Here is a 24,555-nt window from a genome sequence, read left to right on the forward strand (position 1 = left end):
TGGGAGGCTGGCCTCTCCCCATGGCTGCGATGCTGGCCTTCAGGACCACTGCAGAGTGGCAGGAACCTTGGTGAAATAGGAGTTTCCTTTGGCCGCCTGCCACTGTTCCCACTGCTCACTGACGCTCCACCCTGAGGCAGGATGCCCTGCCCTGCAGAGCGGTTGGAAGTGATAAATACATTTGTTTTTGAATTAGAACCTTTCCTGGCATGGGGAGGAAATGCATCTGCAGCCAGCCTTGCTGCTCCCCATGCCTCCCTGAGCAGGCGCCCATGCCAGCCTTTCGCACAGTCCAGAGCCCTGGGTAATGATTACACTGGCTTGCTGGAGCCCTGTCCTCCAAGGGCAGGGGCGCTGAGATGAAGGGCCCTCTGGACCAGATTATCAACATCAAAGTTCCCCTAATCATGTCACTCTAGGGAATCAAATCCCAGCCACACCCTATGCTCATATCCCTTATTATGGCAATATGCTGGGTTTATCTCCACCCTCTGAGTGGCAGGAGGTCGGATGGTTCCCAGGTACCTCTATAGGGGCCATGCACTTACCCAGATGGTGAAAAAACATGTACTTCACTATTCACCTGCTTAGCAAAGTTGAGCAATCAAGTGCACACTCCAGAGGGTTCCATGAACTCCAGACCCCAGATGCAGCAGCAGGTTGGCCAGGAAGATGGACGGGCCAGGTGAAACTAGGTAGGGATCCTCTGGCTGGTCTGCAGGGCAACTGGCGCCCTGCATTGTGCACGCCCTTGAGCAATATATTCACAGACAGATACTTGCTAAGCACCTACATGTGCCAAGTTCTGTGCTCCTTGTGTGAGCAAGAAACCATAGTTTTAGTTTAAGCTGCATTGTATGGTAATAACCAGGAAATTTGTCTGACTAGATAGCCAATTCCCTTTGGAGGGTACATATTGGCTAATTTCTGAGAAGAGAAAAATTAAGGTATGAAAAATCATTTTGTTCTTTATTGTCCCACGCTGGTAAGATATGTTATCCTTCAGTGAAAAACAAAACCCAAGGTTGACTCTTAGTTGTTCTGTTATACTAAAGAGGCCCTCAGGGCCATGGATTTGCTGAATCAACAAACAGTGTCACACTGCAGTGAAGACAGTTCAGTCTGAAGACACACCGACTAGGTTCAGATCCTCCCAAAACTATGGGACCTTGGGCAAGTTACTTTACCTTCTCTAAGTTGTTTCTTCACCTGTGAAAGGGAGACACAAATATGACCAACCTCATTAGGTCATTGGGAGAATTAAAAGAAACCCAGGTAAAGGTACTGAATAAATATGCTGTAATATTGTTAAGCGTCTACTCTGCCAGAAGTAGAAGAGTAGAATATGGCCCCTGTGTATGGGAGTTCTGAGTCTAGTGGGGGAAGCAGGTACTGACACAGTGTGCTAAGCAGGAAATACAGGCATGCACAAGGTGCTCTCCAACTCAGGAGTATCTAACTTCGTGGAGAAATCAGGGAAGTCTTCAGAAAGGAGGCAACCTTTAGCTGAGCATTGAAGGATGGCTAGGAGTTCACCAGATAGAAAAAGACAGAGAAGTACGTTCAGGACAGTGTTGGCAGCTTGTACAAAGGCAAAGAGGCAAGAAAGAGCATGGCCCAATCTGGCAACCATAGGAGTTAAAAGAAAAAAAATTGTAAAGGATAAGATTATGACTCTCATAAAATTATAAATTGTGCATCAAAGATTTTATTTAACTCAATTAATGAAGAAACCAGTAAGATATTATAAATAGCTCAAAGAAAAATTCAAAGAATACTCATATATAGGTGATCAGAAATGCTGAAAAGAATTTATGAGAGATGCAAAAGTGATCTGTATCTACAGGGCAGTAATTCACTGCATCTTGAGGGACACATTTGCACCTTTATGGCCAAAACTCATTTGCATCACTTTCACTAGTTTACAACTTAAAGAAATAATATATAAAGTAACACAAAAAAAGGAAAAGTAAAGAGAACCTTGTAGGGAGCATTGGACAGGGAATCCACTAATCTTTTTTCCCCCCACATCTCAAAGTTTTTCACAATTTTTCCTGAGAGAGTGAGTTCTTTTTACGGGAGAACCAGTGGGCAGGGTGGGGAGTGGATGAGAGGGAGTCGTGGCCTCAAGTATAGGCAGGGACCAAACCAAAAGGAGCCGAGATTACCACGCTGGGGAGCCTGAATTTTATTCTGCAGCCCCCGGAGTGAAGGCTGGGTTGTGGGGAGACTGAGGCTGAAACACTGGGCCCAGGCAGACAGTGAGGAGGTCCTGAGCCAAGGTGGCAAGAATGGAGATGGAGGCATGGGACTGAACTGGGCAGGAAGTGAAGGGGACATCTGGGGGGACTCAGGCTTCAGAAGGACAGGGACATGACAAGAGAATCTGAAGAGGCTCCAAGGAAAGAGCTTTTCTTTATGTACGCCCAGGGGTGGTATTTTCTTGGGAGGCCTTCATTGCCTCAGTTGGAAATGTGGACCTTCGACTCTGCCCAGACTTCTCAATTAAAGAGAAAAAAATTTCTTATAGATAGCTTTCTTGAAACAGCATGCACATCTTGATTTTCTTTCTTGGGTTGTCTAACTAAATACTCTGATTTCCAAGGTCAGAGTCTTGGACCTTGGAAATCAGAGTCTTGGACCTTTTATATATATATAAAAGTCTTATATATAAACTTCTATCCCTAATCTGTTTGAATTCCTTGATTCTGCCACGTAAATGGATGTTCTTTTGCTGTTTTTTCTTCAATTGCCCCTGTACTTTATTGTGCATGCACACACACACACACACACACACACACACACACACACGCCAACCATCCATTCTCCTCCCCTCTCTGCCCCATGCCGGGAGAATGCTGACTTCCCCAGATTGTATCACCTGGCTCCCTTGTGCCCTGACTTGTGGTTGAGTTTGGTGCCTGGAGAGTGGGATAAGAGAAAGGTTGGAATAGTCTTTATGTCTTTGCTCCTCCCTGCTTTGGTGTGGTTCCGGCACCGCCATATCCCTCTCTGACAATAGCTGTCGCTGGACTTTATCCCTCAACCAGGCTTCACCACACCTTCTCTTCCTGCTGCCTCTCAGGCCTTGGAGTATGTTATGGGTTGAATTGTGTCTCATCAAAATTCATATGTTGAACTTCTAAGCCCCAGTACCTTAGAATGTGGCCTTCTTTGGAAACAGCTGTTGCAGATGTAATTAGTTACGATGATGTCATGCCGGAGTAGGGTGGGCCCTGGTCTTCCCTTATCAGAAATGTCATATTCCTGGTCTTTATATGCTCTTCTGAATTGTTTTGTATTGCAATTGCTGTTTATGATAAACTTGGGAAAATTGTTACAGAGAGCAGACCGCATTTTCATAGCCTACTACTATAGTAAATGGCAGCATTCCAGAGGAAAAGGTGGTAGCAGGAAACACACACACACAACTTTATTGGTGTTTTACATGGCGTGTTAATGCCTGCAGCCTGGGCGACTTCCGTGGCATGCTAGGCCCTCATGCTTCCATCTGCATATCGGGATCACGGCCATGTAGGGGTCTGCACCTCCAGCTCCAGGAAAAGCAATATTAGATCTGACTAGAAACACTTGTCAGTGTCAAGCCTTAGTGTATTAGAAGGGCTTGGACACTGTGGACTGTTGCACCCCGTCTGCCTCTCCAAGTTGGAAACACAAATATCTCTTTATCCCACAGCGCTTTTTCCTCTCCTTCACACCAGTGTCTGAACAAAGCTTAGCCTGTATTCTTTGGCCGGGTTTCCAGATTTTTCTTCTGACCAGTGCAATGAAAAGATCTCTTCTCAGCCCAGTAGTATTATTTATTTTCTCCACTTGAGACAAGACACATCATCAGCTATTATCGGGGGTGATAAAGTGACACTTAAGCAAGGTCATGCAGATGGCAGATGTCCCTACTGTTAATTTTCTTAGAGTTGAAATACTGCTGTCTGTTCTGTTCAATGTGAATGGCCCTTACGTGTTTAAAAGCCTGTCCAGTGTATCCCATCCCAGAACTTTCTCTTCATAGAATGTTGTGCCAAACAGGTGGATCTGTGGTCTGAGAATCCTCACAGCAGTACAATAACAAAGTTTACAATAACAGATTTTTTCATATTGTGACTTAAGCCAGCTTTTCCAGTAGTTTTCAAAATAGTTCTGTTTATAAAAACTCTCTGGCCTATCGGAGAAACATTTGCCAACCACCTTTTCCCTGGTTAGGATGTCCTCTTACATATATTAATAAATAATAAACAGGCAAATATTTTTATTTTAATGTTTACTTTTTATTTATGTTAGGTGATTCTGGCTTTCCACTTTGAGGAGTCTTATAAAACTTTCACAAAGGCAGAGGTGATAATGTAGATTTGGCGTTTTTGAAGGTGGAATGACCAAAGTGTTGAAAAACCTGGTCTTTGAAAATGCAAATAATTCTTTACTTAACAGATAGATCCAGTCCCCCACAAACAAAAATTTCAGTGTCATCCGAATTAAAGTAGACTAGAAAGAAAAGTCAGAGGCCTTCCCCTTTGCCCAGCCCTAATCGATCCTGTGTCCTGAACACTGGGTCAGTTCTCGCGGTGGCTCAGTCCCTCTGGTGGAACTCAGCACCATCCGTGTTCGCTCTGCAGATCCTACTAGCACCTGGGGGAGGACTGGCTTGTTCTGTGAATCTACTCAGGAAGCTGAGACTGTGTCCCGCTCCTGGTGGCTCCTACGATGACCTGAGCCCAACCTTGTGTACACCAGGCATGGAGGGCACAGCAGGCCACACCGGGCTCTTGAAGGTTCTTCATTTCTTACACTGTGCATTAGTTCCCCAGGGCTGCTATAACAAATCACCACAAACTTGATGGCTTAAAAACAACAGGTATTTATTCTCTCTCAGTGCTGGAGGCCAGAAGTCCAAAATCAAGATGTTAGCAGGCTTGGTTTCTTCTAGAGACTCTGAGGGAGAAACCACCCCATGCCTCTCTCCTAGCTTCCGGTGTTTGTTGGCAATCTTTGGCTTGTAGATGCATCTTTTCAGTCTCTGCTTCTGTCTTCTCATGGCCTTCTCCTCTGTGTCTGTCCAAATGTCCTTCTTATAAGGACACCAGTCATCGCATTAGCACCCACACTAATCCAGTGTGACCTCTTCTTCGCTTGATTACATGTGTAAAGACCCTATTTCCAGATAAGGTCACATTCAGAGGTAACAGGGGTTAGGACTTCAACATATCATTTTGGGGACACAGTAAGACCCGGTAGATATGCCACAGCATTTCTAACCAGCCACAGCATTTTAGAATTGCAGAATGATTTCAGACATGTTCCAAGTCAAATCCTGCCTCCCACGCTCTGCCTGTGCTAGGTGCTGGTTACACTCAATCTGTTTCCTTATCAGCAAAGTGAGGATGACAGCGGAGCCCTCCCTGTGAGTTTATGTGAGGCTTAAATGAGATTAACCACGTGAAACACAGTACCTGGCACAGAGCAAGCTGCAAAAATGTTACATAATCTTCTAACAGCCTTCGTGTGTGTCCAGTCAGCCTCACGGAAACTAGTAGGTGCCGCACAAGATCCTCGACAAGAAAAAAGTGACTCACGCTGGTCTGGAAAACAGTAGTAAGCTTTGGGAAAAGAATAGTGCTTATATAGGGTTATATTTTGAGTGTTCCTTGTATAAACTCTCAGAATGATACCTTATATTTGAACAAGGTGTCTCAGTTTTTTTGAAGTGTTTTCATTTGATACAAAAACCCTGAAAAACTGGCAGCATCAGTATTGATAATCCCATTTTATAGATCAGGAAACAGACAAGGATTGACAGATTTGTTTTACATGAGCTAGTACAACAGAGGCTGCTGGCTGCTCACCTGGTTTGTACTTTTCTTGGTAATGGGACTCCTGTTTTGTTTAGACAGTAGTATGTTCAGTTATGTCCAGCTAGAAAAAGAACATTCCCAGATTCCTTTGCTGGCAGAAATGATGAATGACATGTAACAGCAGTTGGGAGAAGGGGTCCAAGACCTCCCTTTAAAGAAGGCCTATTCATAAAACAGGGACCCTTTTGCAACCAACCCACCACCACCACCCAGAGTGTGTATGTGCGTGTGTTAGTTTTCATCTAAGCCCAGGGCTGCTTGGGTAACATTTGAGGTCCCTAATCAGGAACCTACACTCCAGGGCATAGTGAGTGCATCAAGACACCACTCTCCAGATGTAGTTGAAGACCATCACTTGAATTTTGATTCAAGGGTCTGTTAATTAGCACAAGGGACATCGGAAAGGATTTTCATGGACAACATGTGGATTGGCTACAAATATTGTAAAGGTACCTCTACCCTTGCATGAATGTGGTGTTAAAGTGAGCCCACCAGCTTAGCCCCCTTTAGAGAGGTGCCAGGGGTGGGGGCTTTGTTGAACCCTGACAGGTACAGGAGGATTCAGCCACCAATGAAACTGGAATTTAGGCAGATTCTGCTGCTGGGGCTTATATACTTTTGTGCCCACTTATTCATAGATGTTTGCGTGTGTGGCAGAATTCTGAATGAGATCTGCCTTCATTTTCACACACCTCCACACAGGAAGGTGGTTGGGGAGAGGAACTGTGGCTCTCACATACCTCTAGCCATTGGAGTGCCATTATCTACCAAAAAAGAACCTGACAGATGTGCACAGCCGGATTGACTTAGGTGAGTGGTCAGCAGCCCGGCTGCCATGTTTGAATGGGCACCTGTCCCATTGGTTGTGGTTACTCGGAGCAAAGGCAGACATTGGCCTGGGCAGTGCCAATCAGATCCTTTCTGCTGCTAGTTTGAGATTAAGGCTGATAAATATTAAGCAGGCTCTACTTATTGCTGAGGCCGAGGCAATGTAAACCCAGGAGTGGCCAGGAGGCCATGTGGACGGATGGGGAAGAAAGGTTGTCTGCCAAGAGAAAAGGCGGGAGCACACAGGCACAGAGGCGGGGATAGAGACCATGGATCCCCCCAAGAGCATGTGAGGAGCAAGAGCGAGACTGCAGGACACTCCCATGGCTCCCTCTGGCTTTCTGGTTCTAGGTTTCAGCTCTTTGGGATCATCTGGCTGATCTTCCTTCCCTGAGCTTCCAGGATATACCCCTGTATCCCTACAATAAATTACTCCTTATTATTGCTTAAGTGAGTTTGAAGTGGCTTCTGTTACTTTAACCCAAAGAACCTCAATGTAATTCAACATCATGCTGGAATGTATAGAAATACCTTCTAATGGCCTATATATTTGTAGACTCCATTAATACCCATTCTCCCGAACCCCATCAACATACGACTTGATCACACACACACGTGCACACACACACACACACACACACACACACACAGCACTCACGTGCTCAGTTCCACTGAGAGATTGCACCTTCTCACATTCCTAGATGTCTTCACAGCACATTTATTTCTCAGACTCCATAATAGCTTTGAGTAAGTTTTAAGCAGACTGAAAAAGATGAATGAATAGAAAAAAATATTGCTAAACCGTTCTTTGAGGTGAAGTTCCCTTCTTATAACTAAACTAAGTTCAAGGACAAGTTTTTGTTGCAGACCACGCAAAGTGTAAGAAAAAGAGTTAAGAATGGTTTCATTCCTTCCTTCCTTCAACAGACATTTCTCGAGCCTACCAGCCTACCTACCATGTGACTCCAAAGGTGAGCAAGATTGAACCAGTGTTAATCTGACCCGTGGTGGCTTCTTGACTCTGACGTGCTACCTTTATTTCTCAATTACATTTTCTGGTTTCCCCACTTTCCCACGCCACCGTCATACCACTGTAGATTCTGTACCTCCAAGTTCTCACTCTGTCACTCTTTCTAAAAGCTTAAATTTTTTTTTTTCAGTTTGGAATCAGAAAATGATAACTCTCCCTTACTTAGGATTCTTTCCCCAAATACATCACCCATCGGGAAGTGGTGTTACCTCAAACAGACCAGACACACTGTCACCTTGGGGCCTTTACCCTGGCTGATCCCTCTGCCAGGAAAGCTCTTGCTCAGAGATCTTCACAGCTCCTTCCCTCACCCCTTCATGTCTTTGCACAAATGGTAACTGACCACCCCCCGCCCCCACTAGCAATCCTGATCCCCTCACTGAACACTTTTCTTTTTCCCACAGCACTTACCACCTTCTAGCACACTGTATAATTCTCTTATTATATTAATACCTATTGCTAGAAAGTAAGCTCCCTGAGGGCAGGGATCTTGGTTTTGTTCATGTTGTATCCTGATGGCCTAGAACAGTGCCTGGCATATTGAAGGCCCGTGACGAATGTTTGTTGGGTGAGTGAGTGACAGATGATGTGGGCAAGTCCGTGGGTGAGATACAAAGACGAACAATTGGCATCTACTGGCAGTCAGGTGTTCCGACCTGAACTCACTCAGGTGACCCTAACGAAGGCAGCACTAAGATCAGAGAGCACAGAGGTTAGCTGGGGCTACTTCTGTCAAGTTAAATGAAATAAAGACTCTGAAGGTGTGCAAAACAGTCAGCATCCAACAGCAGAAAATGTGCAAACCTACAGCATGCCTTATGAGAGAATAAATGGATGGAAATATTTTTAGTAAAGAGAGTATTTTATAGTATATTATTACTAAGGTATGTAGTTAATCATTAATATTTAAGGTCCCAGCTTCCTTTTCTCTCCAGGTAATTAGCTGTTAGGTTTATGATAAGTCTTATTGCTGTTTAAAAAAAAAAACCAACATTTCAAGAAAAGAAAAAGTTGGGCTGTGGTGGAGAGAACACTGAAGATTAGGTGTGATAAGCACACCAGGTTCTTACTGGACACCTGTCCTGGGCAGCCAGGTAGAGCGGAGGGTGCTAATTCTGAACTGAGTGGTCCAGGTCAAGTTTTGCTTCTGCCTCTTCCTCTGTCCTTGGGTAAATAATTTCATCTTGTTTGAGCTTGTCTAGACCATCTGTAAAATAAGGGGGCTGGGCCAGACATGCTTTAAGTTCTCTTGTAGCTCCTGAGGGCTGTGATGTAGGATTGCTGGGCGTCGTCCTATATTCTGTGGCTGACAGAAAAGTAGGGACAATCCCAAGGCCTCATGGAGGTCAAAGTTCAGTAGATAAAATATGCGTGGAGTCCTATTTAGTTTACAAAGAGGCAAGACACTACCGGAAAACATTTCACTTTCTTGAATGACTTTTGACTTTAGGTACAAATTTAAATACATTTAAAATTGGAACCTAAGAAGTCAATTATCTAAGTAAAGAAAGGCCCATCTAAAGGTAACGTAAATTGAGGGCACAAAGGGAACAAGAATGTCTCCTCCTCGCAGTGAGGGACCTTAGTTTTCCTTCCTTTTGTATTCCTAAAAGTAACCAGGTGGAACTCTGTTGTTTTTTTCCCCCCCTCAAATCACCATATTTAATTTTTCACACTAAAGAATCAACCATTTAATGGATCAAGATTTCACATAGAAGATGAAGCCTAACACGGGGAGAATTAGATCACAGGCACCAGACAAGCACCCCCTCCTTAGAAGGTCTAGACCACCTTTTTGTTGAACTCATCTGAAAAACGGGGGTGCTGTGTACCTACCTCACTTGGTTATTATTACCAATATTACCTTTAACACAACAGGTGATTTTATCCTGTTAATGATAAGTTAACAATTTACCAAAAAAATTTTGATCCACAGAAGTCCTTCCCTATCCCCAATTTTTACATGAAGAAATGAGACCCAGGGAGGTGAATCAGTTAAACCACGCCCACACATCGGGTGTCTGGCAGATCCGAGGTTAGAACCTTCCACCTTTGTAAGCCCAGAGAACCCCAATGTGCTCCATGGATGCCAGGCAAGCACATTTCTGCAGAGCTAATTAGTGCGAAAGGGCTTTTGGTTAAACATGGCAACACGAAGCCTCTCTCCTCTAAAACCCCAACTAAAAATTCTGGTAGAGGAATAAAAAAGGTGTAAATACACAAAAACAGATGCCTTGGAAGAGGAGCTACACAGTTTGGGATGGCTCCGTGGTATAGGCAGCTGGAGAACAGATGGAGAGATGAGGTGGTGACTGGTTCAGTTTTCAGAGGGCATGCCAAGGAGGAGTGAGCTGTGTCCATTCCCTCTCCTGTCAGCGGAACCCTGGCCGGCCTGAGATTCTGTGGCACCAGGTGCTGCAGGAGGCAGGGAGGAGCTGATTAACTAAATATAGGAGGTTGCTTGGAAGTCTGGGATTAGATCTCCAAGCGTCCTCCCCAGCCATGCAACCAGACAATTCCTCCCCCTGCCCTTCCTCTGCCACCTGCTTGCATAAGGCTGGAAGTTTTCCTCTAGAGAGCTTGAACCAAGAGGCTCTGGACATGGCCACATTACGCACAGGGGAGGGCAGGAGCGAGGTTTAGGGCTGTACTGGGGGAAAGCGAAGGTCACAGCTGATAATGAATCTGCCACCCGGCCCCTGCCTCTGTGGCAGCCAGGCAAGCGTCCTCTCCAGCCAGAGAGCAGGGGTTCTGCCCTGCGGGGACTGACTGGCTGCAGGGGGAGGATCTGCTGGAAAGGCTGTTTCGGGTTTCACCCTGAAAAGCCTGCCTCACCACCAGGTTTCTGCTAATGAAATTCACCAGCCAATAAGTCTGCCCACGTGCCTCAAAGCAAACCCAAGAATCAGATTTTTGGATTTTAGTTTTCAATATGAATGGACATCCAGGGGTCACCTGATTCTGGAGGAAAGTCTTCAACATAAAAAAGACCAAAATCATTCAACTGGGAAAAAAGATTTAGAAGGAAACAAAAACAATGCAAGGGAACAGAATAAACTCAGTAAACACACAAAAAACATAGTTAATATTCTTAGGGAGGTAAGAGATGGTGCTGTGCCCATTAATCAAAAGCAGCATGCTTTAATTCAGTAACGATCAAAGAACAAGAAAGAAGAGCTCTTAGAAGTTAAAAATAGAAGAGCTAAAAAAAGAAGATCGAGCAGATAAACTGGGAGAATCTCCCAGAAAAATGAACCAAAAAGATAGAGATGGCCAATAGGGAAGAAATGATCAAAAAATGAAAGGATTGGTCCAGGAGGGGCAACGTTCACCTAATGGGAATTCCAGAAAGAGAGAATAAGGAAAATGAAAGTGAAAGAATTGGTGAAGAAATAACACCAGGAAATTTCCTGTGAATTTGAAAAGATCTACACCAGGTTACTCCACTTTGAAATTTCAGAAATTGTGAAAAGGGCCAGGCGAGGTGGCTCAAGCCTGTCGTCCTAGTTACTTGGGAGGCTGAGGCAGGAGGATTGCTTGAGGCCAGGAGTTCAAGGCTGTGGTGGGCAATGATGGCATCTGTGAATCGCCACTGCACTCCAGCCTTTAAAAAAAGAAGAAGAAGAAGAAGAAATTGTGAATAAAAGAGAAGACCCTAAACATTTCCCCACAGGTTCTGCTCAAAGGAACAGGAATTGGAATGGCACAGGACTTCTCAATAGCAGCCCTGGACACCAGAAGACAAAGGAAATAAAATTATAGTGCACGACTGCCCTCAGCGTTGAACAGTATCTAATAACAGAAACACACTTAAACATCAAACATCAAACACTGTTGATTTAACCAAAAATTGTAATCTATCTATACTGAGAATATGGGGGGAGGCAAAATAGGGTGGACGGTGTTAGAGTCTTCTAGCATAACAGGATGCCAATAAATGATGTTCCAAAGGGATAAATCAATGGCAGCCTTTGTCTTTTTCATTAAAGGACTTGGATTGTTGGACTTTCTAAACTACTTGCATGTACTATGTGATAAAATCCTTGCGAAGACTTTGAAAAAATATCCTATTTCTATTTATCCATTCCCTGATCTGGTTGCTTTGCTTTCTTGGAGGACGGGGGCTGACCCTAGCTCCTCACAACCCCTTCATTGTTAGGGGACCTGGGTTCCCCTTGCTTGGGGGTACAGGGGCTTGCCTCATGGAACAATGGACTTACATAATGTGAGAGAAAAATAAGTCTCCAATGTGGCTTTGTGCCTGAGCTTCCGTGGGCAGATAAAATACATGAACGTTGTTCTTTGTTTTCATGGAGATATTTATGTAAAGTTCTTTGCCCTCTTGGTGTTTATCTTTTGGCTGGAGTTGTTAGGGGAATGGACTCAGGTGGTGAGTAACAGCTGAGTCTCCTTGTTCCCCGCTCCCCTGGTGACTCCACCCTGAGCCTGCAACTTCACTGGCACGTCTACAGTCGAATGGGGTAAAGCCAGTCTTGCCTTTGATGTCCTACTGGTTGTTAAGGTTTTTTTCTTGATATTAACATGAACTTGGGCTTGTAAAAAAGCAATGCAGGCCAATTACATCGTGAAGAATGAAAGCTTAGGAGTTAAATGCAATGGAAATGCATCCTTGTAAAAGTTGGGGTAAGTGGGAAAAGCTAGATTAGCCAACGGACTATCGTGGTTCATCATGGCTGTTTTGTTGAGTTTTGTCTTTTGCATTCTAAACTCTGACAGCCTCCAGATTTCGATTTTATTAGACAGACCCCTTAGACGTGCTACAGCTCAGGGAAAAGAAGGAATTAAAATATATGCTGCAGATCCCGTGTCTTTGGGGGTTTCTCACCTCGAGGAGTGGTGTCTCCTTCCTGTAAGTCACCAATTCCTGGAGTGCCTCGAAAAGGTGCAGCTTCCCAGACCTTTTTCATCTGGTTGGGGGAGCAGTGTGCGCTGCTGGAGGGAGGAGAGCAGGGTGCCTTCAGCAGTTGCTGCCAAAGATCAGTGACCCTTGGGAGAGGCAGAGTCCACAGACCTCCCAGCAGTGGAGTGGCCCTCTGCCAAGACACAGGGCTCCCTCCCTTCTGCCGCAGCTTCTTTCTCCTCCCCTGTGCGCTTCCTGTCTTCTCCCTTCAGGGCTTGAAGTCCGTTTTCCCCTGGTCAGGGAAGGAGCCCTCACAGGCCCTGGGCTACACCTCCCAGAAATGATCTGGGCTCCACTCCACAAGCTCCCTTTTCCCTCCTCCTTCTTCTCCTCCTCCTTCTCCTTTATCTCCTCCTTTCCTTCTCTCTCTCTCCTCTTCTCCTCCCTCCCCCCTTTTTTATATGATCTGATAAATACATTTTTCAGCTAAGTACTGAATCCTTGGCAAAATAGATGTGTGCTTTTATGATTTTGTTGAGGCTGGGAGAGGTAAGCAATTTCTATTTCCTAAATTTGTTTTATTTACAATCCTCCTGGTGATTTAAAAGAGAAAAACACCAGGACCGCCTTTGGATAAGATCCTCCTTGGGCTTAATCAAGTGCACGCAGGCTAGCTCAGCCTCAAACCAGAGCGTGTGGGAGCAGAGCTGTGGTGAAAGCCGCACTTATCTGATTAAGGACGCTCATTAACATTTGAAAAGCCAATCCTGCCCTGCCCTGCTTCTACATGTCTGATTCCAAGAAGCTTGTCCAGGCCCTGAAGATTCCTCTGGTGGCTGTGTTTCTGCACCTGCCAATGAAATCAATCATCCTCATCTCTGTACCACTGACTGTGTAGAAGATTCTAGGAGATGCTGGTGTTTTGTGTGGTGTTTGCCACAAACAAAAGGCCAGTGCTTTCTCAAATCCTTCTGAGGCCCCATCAAACTCAGTTAATTTCTCCCCCTCTTTAAATTTTATATGAAAATGGTTTTTATAGAGAGAGTGTTCATCACACTGTATCTAATTAATTTTGTTTGACTTCTAGGTGTTCCTCCACTAGAGCATAAGCCCTTTGGTGGTAGGCACCCTACCCTAACAGATCACTCTGTCTTTGTATTCCTCTGTGCGTAGCCCTTCTGGTTAACTGTTATTGTGGGAGGAGAAACACCCAAAACTTAGTGGCCTAAAACAAACAAAAAATTAATTTATTCATGAATTTACAATGTCGGCAGGGCTTGGCATGTACAGCTCACCTTGGCGTGCGGCATCAGCTGGGGTGGCTCCATTGGGACTGGAGTTTCTCTTCCCAATACGGCTCACTCACCTGGCTGGCAAGGGGGTGCAAATCGTCAGCTCCTCACCATGTGGGCTTCTTCATTAGGGCAGCTTGGGCTTCCTCATACAATGGTGTCTAGCTTTGAAAAGTGACCATCCCTGGAGAAGCAGGCCAAAGAAGCTGTACTGCCTTTCATGACCTGGCCTTGGAAGTCAAATATCGTCACTTCTGCTGTAGTCACAAGTCCACTCCAAAGCCAGAGGAGGGAACATAGAACCTACCTCTCCATGGGAGAAGTGTCAGATTCACTCTGTGAAAAGAGTATGTAGGATGGGAAATCTTGCTGGGACATGCAATCTGGCACACTAGCACATGACCTAAGATTCAATAAAAGATTGGTAGATGAATGAAGAAATGTATGAATAAATAAATGGCTAAATAAGGTCAAATGTCTTAAACATTTGCAGCACCAGAAGGAGCAGTTCTATATATCAGAGGTTCTATATTAGGTCTCTTGGATTCTCTCTTTTAGGCAAATATCTGTAATTTTCTCCATCATTTTGGATATATGAAAGTTTCTGTATAATTGAAAAAAATGGATTCAGAGAATCCCAAGATACTTTTTTTTCTGAATTTTAAATTCTTACGCCAAGACACTGCTATCTAGGGCATAGGGATGGGAGGAAGACTTATTTTTGACTCTATCCCCTTTTGTACATTTTGGATTTTTCCCCATGTACAAATCATATACAAGTATCTATACTTTTAAGTGTTTAAATTTCAAAATGAAATTTAAAGTTAAAATGTATCATAATGAAAAGGATGGATGCAACTTTCAAATGATTCAGAAAAAAATGTAAAATGTATACAAAGACTATATATGTGTGTGTACATATATGTACCGAGAGAGAGAAACGATAAAGCAGATGGGCGAAATGTTAACAATAGGTTAATCTGGGTGAAGGGTGTACAGTTGTTCTTAGTACTATTAATATTTGTGCTTGCAACTTTTCTGTAAGTTTGACATTTTCCAAATAAAAAGTTTTGAAAAATCACAATGGAATGAAAATAGGCCACAGCTGCTGGGCTGCCAGCATAATGGCTTGTTTTGGGGGAAGGAAGAGTCTTCTCAGCCGTTTTCTCTGTTACTTGCCTGGTGCAAACTTAGGTTCTCATTCGCAGACCCTTTTCAAATCATTTCCCAGAATAAATCCTTTGACGAGTTTAACAATAACAAAAATTAGAGAGAAAATCATAGTTAATGTAATAATTAATACTCCCAAATTGGTAGCATCAAGTTCAGCAGGTGACATATGAACAGTTCAAGCTTCGTATGTGTTGAACTTTGTCTCCCTAATACTTAAATTGAAAATTCCATAAGCGAGAAGGGGAAGGAAACTCACATTTACTTAGCACCTCCTGAGATAGACTATACAAGGGATTCGAAGTGCATGATCCAAAACCCTACGAGGCAGATGTTATTATCCCTGTTTTACAATTCAGGAAACTAAGACTCATGCAGTGATTGTGTCAATTCTGATGCTCATGGCTGCAAGTAAGAAAACTTCAGCTTGACTGGCTCAAACAGCAAAGATGTTCATTATCTCACATGACAAGAGGATAGGAGCAAGAAGAAAGGACTGAGCATGTGCCAGGGATTCTACTAGCCCCAACAATTTGAAAATGATGGAGTCCTCACTCTTGTGCACAGGGAACTCACATGAAGCTAGAAAGGTAGGCAGAACCACAGTCTGTGGACTTGTTCATTGTTCACCATCAGCTGGTATTCTGTCTTTATTTTAATAGGCACATGTGATTATTATTGAATGAACACATGGCTTACAGATAGCTATTGAATAAATTATTACTTTTTAAGAGAAATATTTATTTGTGCTTCAAACCAATGATGTATTTTCTCATCAAGATTAATATTGTTTCTGTGTATCTGCATATGAATTTACTGGCTTGCATTTTGTATAATCTTACACAAATCTTACACACAAATCTTACACCTTGGCCTTATTTGCAAATAGGGCAATTTTCTGGTCATATGAATCACTTTCATGTTAGGCCAAAAAGAGTCTGAGTGATTTTAATACTTCAATATTAAAAATATTTAAAAAATAAGAATTTCACCTATTTTCTTGCAGATAATTATTTCCTTTGTGCAAACAATATTATTGGTCTTATGATATTTAGAACCAGCACCACAACACATCATTGACCTTCTTCAAAAGTTCACATCTGATATCCCATTCAAATCTTTGATTTCTTCTTTCATTGTTTTCTGTAAACCTTTCTTTATTAGACTCTAGCTTCGGTGTCTCTCTACTTCAGTTTTCTTAAACTTGTCTTGTAGAAAGCATGTTGGACTAACAACCAGGAGACTTCAGTGTTAGTTTTAGCCGAGCTACGATTTGCTCTGCACTTTGGCCTTAGTTTTATATAAAGCAAGGTATTTGACTTGGGTCACAGATGAAAAATGGTTTTTTTTCCCTCAAGATCTAACTCTGATTGGTAGTGACTCTCTGGATCACTTGTTTGCATTCCTAGAACAAATCTTGTTTGGTCATAATGTATTATCCTTCTTATACATTGTTGGCTTTTCAGAAGCAAGATGCAGACACAAAAGATGTGTAGGATGCGTCGTTGGCCTTTTGCTCATGGTTGGAACAAGGTTGAAGAACTAAAAATCAATTTTCACCCCTATGTCAATGTATGAAGAGTCATCTTGGGCACAAGAATAAGATCCCACTTAGTTATCTCAGTATTTTGAGTGGCCTTTTGTATTTTAAGGGAATGACACCTTCTGCATTCCTGTGGGCTTCTTTCTAAAAGCCCAGCTGAGATGAGGTCTCAGAATCTGCTGATATCTTGTTTCCTCAATGAGTAAAATGGGGGTCAATGTCTCCAGAGACCTTTGGTACACAAAAAGAAGTACCCCAGATTTGTGCTCCCCAGGTGGTCACTGAATTTCTAAATAGATCTCACAGGATATGGAAGGGCGGGGTGGGGACTAAACATTCCACATGTGGGTGGAAGGTGGTCCATGAGCCCCTGGTTTTAGGTATCCTCCATGGGCAATTGTCCTGTCCACTGTTGGGGCTTGATGAGATGAGGTCAGGGAGAAAGAAACGGACCCCTGCCTGCAAGAAATAATAATCTTAGTCATGAAGTTGACATTTTCAAGTTCTTATACTTTTCTTCACAGAAATCTCAGAAGAGAAGACCCAGAGGGTCCAGGGAGCACAATTGCACCACACTGCTCAATGTAGTTGAGTCAAACCCCCACTGGGTCTTACAACTTTAGTGTACATCACCTTCTCCTGGGGGGCTTGTTAAAAATATCAGATTTCCAGCTCCTACTCCAAGAGATTCTAATTCAGAAAGGCTGGGATAGGGCCCTCGGCCTTCATTTTTAATACTTACCCAGCATTTTTAAGGTGGACCTCTCTTTTAGAGACATTGACCTAGGTCTTTTAAGCTGGAGTCAGTGACTTTACCGAATATTCAAGAGTTTCCTGGGAAAGAAGCTTCTCAGGACATGTGGGAGCAGTAATAACTGAGGCACAGAAAATAACTGGAAAGCGCCAACTGGCAGGAAGCACGGGGGGTGTCTGGAAGGAGGGTGGGGTGCTGAGACTCTCTGGCGACTGCAGCTTCCACTGCTCCCATGGTCCTTTGTCCTTAAGCCTCAGGCGTGGGCTGCCCTGGGCCCTGGGTGACACAGACAGTGTTAAGGCAGCACAGGCTTCACAGAGAATCAGAATGCCTGGTGCCTTAGCGGTAGGATTCGGAATTCAATCGCCTTTATCAACCAAGCAAAGGCAGGACCTGTGACTGAGTGCACCAGTGGCTAAGCTGGTACAGCTGTCCCACAAAGGGAGCAGGCAGCAGGGCCAGCCGGAAAGTCACGGGAGAGCCCTGCCTGTGGGGAACAAGCCAGGGTGAGGCCTGAGCTTGGCAGCCTCTGCGCTGGACATTTGCGAGGCCTGCTGGCAAAACCTCGCGCTGGGCTGGGAGCTCGGCCAGGCTGGCCTGTTCTATTAGATTGGGAGACAAAGGAAAAATCTGGCCAAGGCTGGAGGTCTTGCCTTTGGACTAGGGTCATTTTTTGGTGACTACACAAGGCCTTGGTTTCATCTGGAAACTAAGGGTGTTGTATTAGAAGTGAGCTCCGTAAGACTCTTCCATGCCATCTTGTCTTGTGATTGAATGAAATGCTCTACAGCAGTGGTCCCCAACCTTTTTGGCACCAGGGACTGGTTTCATGGAAGACAATTTTCAATTTTTGCATGGACCGGGTCGGGGAGCGGGGAAGATGGGGCATGGTGAGCCATGGGGAACCACTGTAAACACAGATGAAGCTTCACTAGCTCATCCGCCACTCACTGGTCACCTGCCACTCCTGCCGTGCAGCCCAGTTCCTAATAAACCATGGACAGGTAGCAGTCCGAGGCCTGGGGTTGGGGACCGCAGCTCTGTAGGACAAAGTCCTCAGTAAACTGGAAACTGCTCCTCGTGTGCACAATATGAGGTACCCAATGTGATCCTAGGTGTCCTCAGTATGTAATGGGTCCATAAACTACTGAGTATGTACGTGCTGGGTAGCGATGAGGGGAACTCTGGAACATGCTGAAGGGTGTGTGGTACTGTGTGTGAGCGTGTCAGTGTGTATATGTGCGTCTGTGTGTGTGTGCGCGTGAGTGTGTGTGTGTATGTTTCTAACCTAGTTTTACTCATGAGGAGCTGCCAAGGGGAAGAAGAAAAGATTATTTGGCCATGAGGAAAGCTTGAGTTATTCAAAGAAATCTCTTTCTAATTGCATTTGCTGGATTTTGTTTCCAAGAACACAGGGCCCTACCCAGCCTTCGTAATCCTGCTCCAGGGTTCCTGCTGCCCCGCCTCCCCCTGCCCAGCCCGACAGGCTCTCCTGCAGACAAACTCTCCGGCAGCCCTGAAACAGGCCTCTTCCCTCAGTCCCCTCAGAAGTCTATCTAAGTCCCGTAGATCCTCAAACAGGTTCCTTTCTTGTGGCTCTTCAGTGACAACTCCCAAACCACATTCAAGACCCTCGTTGGCCAGAAAGTCACTTGAGTGCCTGCTCTCACTTCCTTTTCAGGCACTATTAGCTTTATGCATCTTCTGAGTTGCAATGGTAAGCTCTAAAAAGACCCCCTGGTGTTCTTCTTGCCTCTTCTATTTTCTCAGGATGCTTTTTTGCTTGTTGCTATCAGGAAGGACCTTTTAAAAAATTACCTCCCCAGAAAGATGTGCCAAGCTCAGCCTGACATCAGCGGAGGTGGCCGTGGGCATTCTGGGGAAGTGAGGTGCAGCGAGGAGGGACCAGAGGGCAGAGACCAACAGAGCCTGAGGCAAACAAAGGAAGCGAAAGGGCTTTGCCGGTCTCTGCAAATCAGGTTAACGTTGTGAGTCTGCACTTTCAAGGCAGGTGTTATGAATTCCAGCCACTTAAACATGCTCATTTCACAGTGTCCTCCATAGCTAAATATGGCTTTTGGAGTTTTGGCTATTTTTGATTGTCATATCTATTTTTATATGAGCAGGACCATGTTAATGCTCAAGTCCTCATCAAGACTGTCTTGGATGTAACAGCAATGTACCTGAGCCAGCTTAAGAAGAAGGGGACGTTTGTCACAGGATACCAGGATGTTTCGTGAAGGTAGGAGGGTTGCTGAGCCCACTGGGGGAGTTTCTGGCAGAGCTGAGACACAAATGAGATCCTCACTCAGATTCCCTGCTCTGGCCTCTGGTCTGCCTCTCATGGGCTGTTGGTGTAGATGTGATTGTGTGTGGAGTGTTCCTGGTAGACACAATGCCCTTGCAGGCAAGAAAATAAACTTTGGAGCTGCTCTCCCTTACAAACCGTGTGACCTTTCCAAGTGAATACAGCTATCAGGCAATTGGAGCCCCATTTTTAGAAAAGAGATCAAATTATTGCAACAAGTATTATTATATCGCTAAAGTCTACTGAAATTATTTGGCCTTAAATATTTTTCCCTATAACCATAAAGGAGCAAGATACTGTGGAGAAATGAGTTAAGCTCCACATATCTGAAAATAAACTGATAAAGTTGTTAATGGCTATTTTTTGTGTGTCATTGGGTGGGTGGCCATCTTGCAGGTTGCTTGTGTCAGAAAACGTTGTTTGGATTCTAGTTTTTGGGCTGTAGGCATGGCTGATTGACCCTATTGAAGCGAATGAATGCATATTGGCTCTATGGAAGGCAAATTTAGATTTGGATGGACTAGCTCAGATCACATCCCTTGAACATAGCTATATATAGCAAAAGGCTGGTATCAAAGCCCTTGCTGATACGGCAGGTGTCTGTCCTGTCCCCAACACCACTCCTCCATCTGGGACCCCTAGCACACTAACCTGGGAAATGTTGACACTTCTCACCCACTCCATTACCCAGCTCACCTAAGTGACCTTAGAGTGTCTGCCGAGCCTGGAGACGAGCAGTCACACCTGTCCCCCACCATACTGGTGGCATGCCAGAAAGCCACGGATAGGCCTTCATAGCAGCAAGAGGCAGCAGAGAAGCGTCACAGGAATGCTGTCATCAGCTCTTAGTGTCTCGTGCTCTCCCCATCCTCGGCCCCTCTGTTCCAGGATTGGGTCCTTCGCACCCTTGATAAGAGGCAGAGGCACTGCTGTCTTCATCGAGACAATTTTAAGGCATGTCAAGAGTGAATCAGGCTGTTCTTGCTGACAGAAGATCATGAGGCAGATGCTGTGACAGGTGCTCTGAGAGGCTGACCTTGGGAGTGTCTGGAGTGGGAATGTCCCATGGCCTGCGTGCTCAGGCAGTGGAATGGGGAAGAAGAAATGGAGACGGAAACATGGTTGGCGAGGACACAGTGATCCTTCCTGATCACCTCCGTCTCTTTCAGACACCATCATCAACATCTTGAGGTGGATTTGAAATCTCAGATGTTCCAATGACCCACCCGATGCTTTTCTTATTTATTCTGTCCTTGTGATGAAGTACTTCCAGGGGTGAGCAACTCATTACCTTCTATGGCATACCCTTCTATCTCTGGAGATGACAGCTAGAAAATTCTTCTATTAACCTGGAAATAACCTATATGTCCTAGAGTAAGGGAATGGTTGAATGTGGAATATCAGGTGGAATACTATGCAGCTGCTGAAAATTATATTTTCAAAGACTCTGAAAATGATATGGAAAGAAACTCAAAATGTTAAGTGAGAAAGGCAGGAACTAAAACTATTTATGATACACAATCCCATATTTGTAAAAATGTATATATGGGCATGTGTATTTATAGAAACATGTATATTTGCATTAAAAAGACTAAGACAATGTATTGGTTAAATCACAGGTGATTTTGTTGTGGCAGACACTGTTGGGGACAACTAAAAAGCCAATCCTTTATCCCTTGCCAGCCTTTCAGGATATAGGCTGGAAAAGCCAGATATCCCTTTTCCAGTCTGTCTTTGTAGCTAGAATTAGGCGTGTAACCCCAGTATGGGCAATGAGATATACAAGGACATCTGAGAAATTATTTCCTTTTCTGAAAAAAAGATAGCACCACTAAGGAAACAGTCCTCTTTACTGTATTGGCTGCCCCTCACTGCCACCCTCCTCCCTCACCTTAGGTGCAGACTTGTGTTGTTAGAGCTTCTGCAGCCATCTTGTGACCATGAGGCTACAGACAGAAGGATGAGGCCAACACTCTTGAGGATGGTGGAGAAGAGTGTAATAAAAAGCCTAGGGCTCTCACCACAGACTTCTTCTAGGCATCTTTTTAAGTAGCAGAAAATGATTTTTTATTAATTCATTATTAATCAGGTTTTCCATTACAGTTAAACTGATACTAACGGAGGCATTTGATTCCTTCACTATGCATTACTCCAATTTACTCCCCAAAGCATCCAGCCACCATCCTGATTTCACTCCTCAGAGCCATACTTTACAATCCTAATCCTTTTCCATGTGGCAGAATTTTAGACATTTGTAGAGAATTCTCACATCTCCCCCAATGCTCGTCTTTTCCAGCTAAGCAGCACTGTTCCAGCATGTGAGGTTTGGGTTTCCATGATCACACTGGTCATTCATTCTCTGACTGCACTCTGGTCTGCATCCTTCTACACGACAGTGGGTGGCCCTGAAGATGCTACTCCAGGAGTCTAACCAACAAGAACGAAACGATAACCTACTCATTCCTTTGCATCTCATTTTTCTATTAGAACAGCTTCAGATCCCATCTGCTTTTCAGGTGCCCTCATCTGAGTCAAAACCCTGACCCTTTTTCACATGTTTCACAGTTTGTTTTATTTATTTATTTTTTGGTCTCAAGTGCAGGGCATTTTCTTCATCCTTATTGAGTTTCCTCTTATTAAATTCAGGCTAGCATTCTAGCTCGTGGAGACTTTTGTGGATTGTAATTAGGTATTTGCTGCTCCTTTCAGCTTCCTGTCCTCCACAAATTTGATAAGCATGCCTCCTGTGTCTTCATTTCAACTCCTTGATAACAAGTGCAACCCAGATGTCAGTTGACGTCACCCTGTCTTTTGAGATTTAAATAAAATTAGCTCAATCCCCCTATCACACATCCTGTGGGAAGTCGATGCGCTCCTCCCAAAGATCTTTGTAAATTCTCAGGGCATTCATGGTCACTTGTGGTTCCACAGTCCTCCTCCCACTGGCCTTGGGCTCCAACACACCCCATCTCTGTGGCTGCTCTCCCCACTTTGGTTCGTGCCAGCCAGGCCCTTTCCCTGATTTCTTTAGAGAAATTGCTGAGATAAGACACATGGGGTTGTGGCAGACTCTGTTCCAGACTTGCACACCTGGGGTGTGTGTGGGGTGTGGTGTGATTGCATAACAGGGACTCCAGTCATTAGAATTAATAGGTGGCCTTTTTTTTTAATTCAGTATATTATGGGGGTACAAACATTTTGGTTATATGTAATGCGTTTGCCTTGCCCAAGCCGGGGCTTCAAGTGTGTCCTTCCCCCATACAGCGCCAAAAAACAATGGTGAACTAGCACCTCTTGTATTATTCTGCATAGAGATTGAGCCTGTCCTTCAAAGTGAGGTATCACAAGAATGGAAATAGGTCACCTTTTTCTGTCCCTGAAAGTCCCTCAGTAATGACACCACCGGGACTTCCTCCCTGGCCTCCCTTCCCCATGTGCTCATCAAAACCACCGGAGAACCCAGGTCCTAGGATTTCACGTTTATAGCCCTTGTGCTGACCAGGGTTAGGGGAGGGGAGCAGTCATTCTCATTGTCCCCTCCCCCCAGCCCCCGGCAGCCACCAATCTGCACTCTGTCTCTATGGAGCTACCTATTCTCAATGTTTTATATAAATGAAATCTCACCATATATGACCTTTTGTGACGGGCTCCTTTCACTTAGCATAATATTTTTGAAGTTCATCCATGTTGTAGCAGGTATCAGCTGAGTAATATTTCATTGTATAGGTAAACAGTGGGATATGCAAACTGAACACCAGAACTTTCTTCCTCTGGGCTTTTAGAAGCTGTGCAGGGAAAAAGAGAGAAGGGAAAGTGAAATGATGGCCCACAGAGAAAAAAATTCAAGAAAAAATTATAGATACTTAAAAAAAGACTTTTAGGAATGTTTCAGTGTGTGGTGTGAGATGAAAACCTTCTTTGTCTTCCTGTGAAATCTTCATTGAGATTGACATCATTAATGTTTTATGACTTTAGAGCTTTTTTTTTTTTGGATATGATAAATTGCTAAATGCAACCTTAAGGCATGACCAGGGCAAGAATTGAGTCTGGGGTCGTCTAGTTACCTGGGTGGAACAGCTTTGGGTTAGAACTGACTTCCCTCTGGGAGGTCACTCGGGTTTGGCCTCTCAGTGGAGTGAGTATAGACGGTGATTCTGCCACAACCTGCATCCAGCTTGCCTGAGAGCTAAGCCCAGTTTTGTCGTATCAAGATATAATTTGGCTGCCTAAAAACAAAATTGACAATTGCTATGGTCTGAACGTCTGTGTTCCCTCCAAATCCATATGTTGAAATCTAAACCCTCAGGGTGATGGTATTAAGAGGTGGAGCCTTTGGGAAGTGATTAGGTCATGAGCATTCACAAATGGGATTAGTGTCCTTGTGAAAGAGGCCCGAGGGAGCTTGTTTGCCCTTCTCCCATATGAGGACACAGCTAGGAGGCACCATTTCTATGGACTAGGAAACAGATCCTCACCAGACATTGAATCTGCTGGCACCTTGATCTTGGACTTCAGAACTTTGAGAAATAAATTTCTGTGTTCACATGCAGTCCGCACTATTTTGTTATAGGAGCCTGAAAGGTCTAAGACAATCATGAAATGAGTCTAATTTAGAGGCCTCTAAATTAAATCTTCAGTTTGATCCCGTATAACAGGGCTCATTTTCCATACCCTGGTTCCCAATATAAAAGGCGGGGGTGGGGGCATCTGATAAGGCCTCGTATGAGGAAGGATTTCTGAAAGCCTTGGGTTGCTTTGCTCCCTTCCCTGGAATGGGGCAGAGAAGAAAGAATCGACTTTCCTATTTAGATTAGATCATGGGGAAATTCACTGTCACACAGAAGCATAAACCTTTGGCCAACACAAAGGTTTTCTTAATCTGATTAGGTGCCTGGCATTCAG

Source organism: Propithecus coquereli, unplaced genomic scaffold (genome assembly GCF_000956105.1).
Source record: "Propithecus coquereli isolate 6110/MARCELLA unplaced genomic scaffold, Pcoq_1.0 Scaffold34, whole genome shotgun sequence".
NCBI classification, from domain to species: domain Eukaryota; kingdom Metazoa; phylum Chordata; class Mammalia; order Primates; family Indriidae; genus Propithecus; species Propithecus coquereli.